Source organism: Aethalodelphis obliquidens, unplaced genomic scaffold (assembly GCF_003676395.1).
Source record: "Aethalodelphis obliquidens isolate GAN/ISIS:26980383/991018 unplaced genomic scaffold, ASM367639v1 scaffold68, whole genome shotgun sequence".
Classification (NCBI taxonomy): domain Eukaryota; kingdom Metazoa; phylum Chordata; class Mammalia; order Artiodactyla; family Delphinidae; genus Aethalodelphis; species Aethalodelphis obliquidens.
The window spans coordinates 7,896,284-7,902,616 of NW_020838012.1; the positions used below are offsets into that span (position 1 = coordinate 7,896,284).

General features: G+C 35.9%; 1 pseudogene; it reads left to right on the forward strand.

Moving 5' to 3' along the window:
* The first annotated feature begins 569 nt into the window (after positions 1-569).
* LOC113611167 (fatty acid-binding protein 12-like) lies at positions 570-6,041 on the forward strand (annotated as a pseudogene).
* The last annotated feature ends 292 nt before the right edge of the window (positions 6,042-6,333 follow it).

The following is a 6,333-nucleotide window of genomic DNA, read 5'->3' on the forward strand; positions in this document are numbered from 1 at the left end:
GTACATGACTTAAAATGATTGTTCTAGCCCTGACTAAACTTAGCTTTTTGGTTCAAATGCCAAATGTCATCTCTGAAGTCTCTCTGGTTTTTAGTTCAAAGTATCAAAACTGAGAATACGATAAGCTTGCTAAACAGCTGATAAGTTGGCTTTTTTTTCTAGATCATCCTTGCTCAGAGAAAGAGCTGGAGCTTAGGGGTCCTATGGCATAAACACAGCTGCCTAGGTTTACCCCTTACACATTGCTCTGTGTGTGCGGCAGTTCTTAGGGAAGGAACTAGAGAGAATTTGTAACATCCAGTTTTGATCCTAAATTAGAGATGGAAAAGTTATATCTAGTTCTGCTAAAATCTGTACCATGTTCCATTTTCATCCTGAGTTACATTTGAGAGAGCTTTCCAGCTTTGGATGGTTTGATGGGAAGATGACAGGGATTAGAGTGTCTTATTTTTTTCCCTGACTTTTCTGCACTATCTACCAGAATTGTATTAAAAACAGGTTCCAACACTATTTCAGGGAACATACTCATTCATATGATGTTATTTTTCTTTAAAGTCAGCTTAGGCAGAATGGTTGATCAGTTCCAGGGAACATGGAAATCCATTCCTTGAGAAAATTTTGACCATATGAAAGAACTGGGTGAGCCATATTTACTTGCATATCATAGCAAGTAAAAATGGGAGCTTTTGGGCTTCCCTGGTGGTGCAGTAGTTGAGAGTCCGCCTGCTGATGCAGAGGACACGAGTTCGTGCCCCTTTCCTGGAAGATCCCACATGCCGCGGAGCGGCTGGGCCCGTGAGCCATAGCCGCTGAGCCTGCGCGTCCGGAGCCTGTGCTCCGCAACAGGAGAGGTCACAACAGTGAGAGGCCCGCGTACCGCAAAAAAAAAAAAAAAAAAAAAAAATGGAGCTTTGATAGCACAGAACTTACTCTGTATGAACCTCTCCCTTCAGTTTTTCACACAGAAACAATAAACACTAATTTAGCACCTAGATACAGTTCTGTGCAAAACTGGTTGAAATTGACATAACCCCTCCTCTCATGTAATTGACCATGGACTTACATAGGTAAAACATGCATGTGCCATATACTAAATGGCAAATGATTTCAATAAATGATTTTAAACAAAAAGTCACAATTATTTTAAAAAATGATCATTTTGCAAACATTTGCTCTAAATTTTCTGAGGATTTTCAGATAGATCTTGTGTTCCAGTTTCTGATGACTGCTGGCATTCCTTGGCATGTGGCCACAACACTTCAATCTTTGCTCCTATTGTCACATTTTCTCCTCTTTTGTAGTTTAATATCCCTCTTCCTCTTCTTACAAGGAAAATTTCTTCTTATACAGAAATTTGTGACTATATTTAGGGTCCACCTGGATAATCCAGGGTAATCTCCCTATTTCAACATCCTTAAATTAGCCATATTTGCAGAGTTCCCTTTGGCATATAAAGTAACATTCACAGGTTCCAGGGACTAGGATGTGAGTATCTTTGGGAACAATTTTCCAACCTGTCATATCTTGCCATCATGTTTCACAATATGAATTCCATGAACCATGTTACAATGTCTCCCCAATGTATCTTCTCTTAGAAATTTAACTTAGGTATTGAAGTATATGTAATACTATTTCCATAGAATATACTCCTACATGTACTGCACAAAGTTGTGTGTGCAATGATGTTCACTACAGCATTATTTGTAATACCAACAAAAAAGGAAACAACAAAATGTCCATCAATAAGGGGACAGATAAATAAATATTAGTATTAGTATGTATAGAATTTTTAATAGTGACAATGGTTGTATAACATTGTGAATGTACTTAATTGTACACTTTAAAATGGTTAAAATGGTCAATTTTATGTTATATGTATTTTACCACAGTAAAAATACATAATAGAAAAAACAAACCCTATACATGTGAACATGTAAGAATGTAAGGGAAGAAATAAAGATCTGGAAGAATCCTTTAAACTGGGAGGAGAGTTTGAGGAAATCACACCAGGTGGCCATAAAACTAAGGTGAGACCGTCAACACTCTTTCAGATAAATTTCATAAGAATGTTAATTTTGAAATCATCCCAAGTAAGTAAGCAGTTATAGCAAACATATCTAAAATCTGTGTTAGATTAATTTTGGGCTTAAGCCTAGGTCTGAGGATCTCAAATTTTAATACACACATAAATCTCTCGGAATGTTTGTAAAAAATACCTACCTCTAGGTCTCATCCCAGAGGCTCTGATATCTGGGACCAGTACCTGAAAACTGTATTTTTAACGATTCTGATGCAGAACACATTTTGAGCACATTTAGCAGAACACATTTTGAGAATTATTTCTTTAGCTTGTTCTCTCAGAAACAAAACTTCTACCTTTCTATTTTGCAGCAGTTTTCCACACATAGAATTACAATGAATAAAACTTGTATTAGCCAGTATAGGTGAGGTCATATCAATCACAGTAACACATTATCCACAAGCTCTCAGTGGCTTACACATTTCCAGTTCTAACTCATAGTACATATTCAGTGTTGTGGCGGAGTTGGGGAAGTTTCTGTGTGGGGGGAGAAGGGGGCAAGAAATGGGGGCATAAGGTATCTGCCCCTCTTAATTTCTCCAGGGCCCAGGCCAAGGGAAGTTCAACAATCTTATAGTTGGGCCATCTGAAGTTTGTGTTCTCAGTCAGCAAGATAGAGAAAGACACACTGGGCTTTTTATTGCCTCAGCCTGGAAGTGACACACACAGTTTCACTCATCTTACGGGCTCCAAATTGAATACACAATTTATTTATATATTTTTTGTTTATTGTCTGTTCCCCCAAACTAGAATGTAAGATCTTCAAAGAAAGGATTTCTTGCCTCTTCTGTTTTACAGAACCCAGTGTTTGTTACATAATGTTTGCTCAATAAATATTTATCATTTGAACGAATACACTCAATAGAGGATTGTTAAACAATATGGAGGGTGAGGTTCTAACAAAAGGAACTGAATACCACATTATCAGATAGTTCTTAAATAATATGAGACTTCAAATTCCTGTATAATATCAAATGGAAGAAGAATTTTGACCAAAAGTGTTTAATAAAGATGCCTATAGTAAATTAAAAATCTACTAGAATAAAAAGGCTGAAAATTATAGGAGAACAGAAGGAAAATTTGGTGACCATCATTATCTCTGTCATGGGACAGACTGTAAATAATTTTGGTAGAAGGCCCAACTTGGTAGATGTGTAAACTCTGAGATGTATGCTTCCCAATGATTATATACTATGGTATTGCACTAGAGTAGAGTTTAACCAGAGATATCTCTAAACTTTGTGGAGCAAGATGCAGACTCTGGCTCAGAACTGCTTGAGTGTGAATCCCACCTCTGCCACCAATCAACCATGTGACTTTGGGCAAGTCATAGACTTTTGCTGACTCATTCTTTTCATTTGCAGAAGGGGATTATTATAGTACTTATGTCATAAAACTGTTGTGAGGATTACATGGGTTAATATATTAATACTCTTGAAGAGTGCCTCACACAATAAATAGTGCTACGTAAGTGGTAGTTACTGTTGTTGTTGTGATTATTATTATCATTATTTTTATTGTGTTGGCCAAAAAGTTCACTTGGGTTTTTCCATAAGCTGTTACAGAATATATTGTTGAGGTAAGAAGAGGAAATGTGATCTTACAGTAGGGGTTTGAATTAACTTCATGTGCATTTTTTTTTTTTTAAGGTTGAAACTTACCTGTGATTCTTTATGCAGAAAGATAATACTTGGCCTATACAATAAAATATTTTAAAAAATCTTTACTCACTCAAGATATTTTGTTTTCACTCATAAAACTTTTTCTATCCCCAGAAGAATCAGCCAACAAAATTATTGTTGACAGAGTCTTAAAATAAATGGAATTGTAAACACCATTCTAAAGCTACCTGAGAGTGTCACAAGAGTTGAAAAGAATTTGGCACCTGATAAAATTTTAGAGTTCAAATATGACAGTCTGAGCTGAATTTGGTCTTCCCTGTGTTTTGGGTTTTTTTTTTGCGGTACGCGGACCTGTCACTGTTGTGGCCTCTCCCGTTGCGGAGCACAGGCTCCGGACGTGCAGGCTCAGTGGCCATGGCTCACGGGCCCAGCAGCTCTGCGCATGTGGGATCTTCCCGGACCGGGCACGAACCTGTGTCCCCTGCATTGGCAGGCGGACTCTCAACCATTCTTTGATTCAGGTTCAGGATTGGGATGGGAAAGAAACCACCATCAGGAGGGAGCTAGTGGATGGGAAAATGGTAAGGGTGAGTGAGCTGTTTCTCATTATTTTTTTCACCTACTCCAACACCTATATATAAAATCACTCAGATAACTTGCTCTAAAACAGTGGTAGTGAATGTAATTTTTCTTTTCCTCTTGCTCTATAAGAATGGGAGAGGAGGAATATTGGCAGATAAATGTATGATCATAAAGCTTATAAAATGTGCAAGGATTGAGAAAGTAAAAAACTAGAATTTTAAAAATTGTCTTGCCTAATTCTTTGATTGGCGTGGAAGTGAAAACAAGCATGTATTTGTGCAAGAAAGATTTCAACAGGGACTGAGAGTTGTTGCTGATCCTCTGCTCCACACCAGGATGAATTTCTTAGCGTTTTCCAGATCAACACCAACCAAAAGCATGAAAAGGAAATTTTAACTAGGGAAGCAAAGCTTAAGTGTTGTTTGTTTGATGTCTGGATCAATGGACACAAATAAAAACTAACATTTATGTGGCTATGATGTCGCCATGTTTTCATGTATTACTTACCCAATTTTCATAACAGTCCTGTCAAATAAGATTATTTAGCCCATTTAACAGGTGAGAAAATTAAGAGTCAGACACTGACTTACCTAAGGATATTTGGCTAGGAAAATGTGGTAGTGCTGGGATTAAAATCCAGGTTGGCTTAATTCCAAAGTCTATACTTTTTTGAGTCTATCCTGCTCCATCTCAGGACGGCTTCCCAGGTCATCTTTCTCACTTGTACAAAGTGGAGGGAAATATGTCCATGATTCTTCTCTTCCCAAACCCCACCTCCACCAAAATGAATAAAAATAATTTTGGACATAATATAAAATAGTTCTTTCTAAGGGAATATGCAAGAATTGTGTGAAGTTAAAACAAAAAATCTATCCTCATTTCTTAACATAGGAATAGTTTTCTTTCAACAATGAAGAGCACATTTCATTATAAAGTAAGAAGTGGAAGACTAAGGCTAATTGATTTTATTGATGACAGTAATCATTAAACAGATAGGTTTTATAGCTCATTAGAAAAAATACTAGATTCAGAATCTGAAGACATGGATTTCCACATCTGCCTTCAGTACTTATGTGACCTTGGAAAAGTCATTTATCCTTTCCAAGATTCAGCTTTCAAAATGTAGAAAATGTTTTCTTTGTTTTTCTTTTGGAGAGAATTAAATACCATCATGTACATATCAATGTTCTGAAAACCATGAAATACTGTATTGATGTAAATTATTATGTGAAAAATATAGAGTATGTAAAACTCTACAAAAATGCCTCAGTGTAGGCATTTAAAAATGTTTTAATGGAGATTTCAAATTCCTATAAATATGCTTTTATATATAATATACAAATATATATATATATACACACACACATTTATATACCATATGTCATGTGTAACATATATATGATTTGCCATGTATATATATACATATATATATATATATATATATATATACTCTAAGTAGAATGTTACTTTATCACAAGTAAAATATTCTGTTTCATTAGTGCCAAATCTCATATATGTATATATGGCAAAATCACTCAGCCAATAGTTATGATTTATGGTTGTCTATAAAGATCTCTTTTCCAGATTTTTAAGGAATGTATGGATGGATAGTAGTTTGTATTTTTCTAAATGCCAATTTCACCAAGAGTACTGAAATGTCTTATCCTTTGTTTGCCTTCTAGGAAAGTGCTGTGAACAATGTGGTCTGCATTTGAACATATGAGAGAGTACAAACAAACTCAGTCTCAAACTCTTAGGTACTCTCAAACTGTGATCCAAACTGCCGAGGTTGTTTAAATAAAAATATTATGACTGCTAATATGAGGGAAACTTTGCACAAACATCAACAATTTTGTTTGCCCTGTCGAATATGTCTGTGTCTAATAGTACCTTGGCATTGGCAGCTATGAGAAACCAGGATGATACATCCTATTTATTTCAGGGCTGCTATAATATATTTGGGCAGACACTTCATGCTGATTTTTTTTCTCATTGGACATGTGTTAATCTTTTAAATTCAATGTGATCTGAACTATATTGGGAAAATAA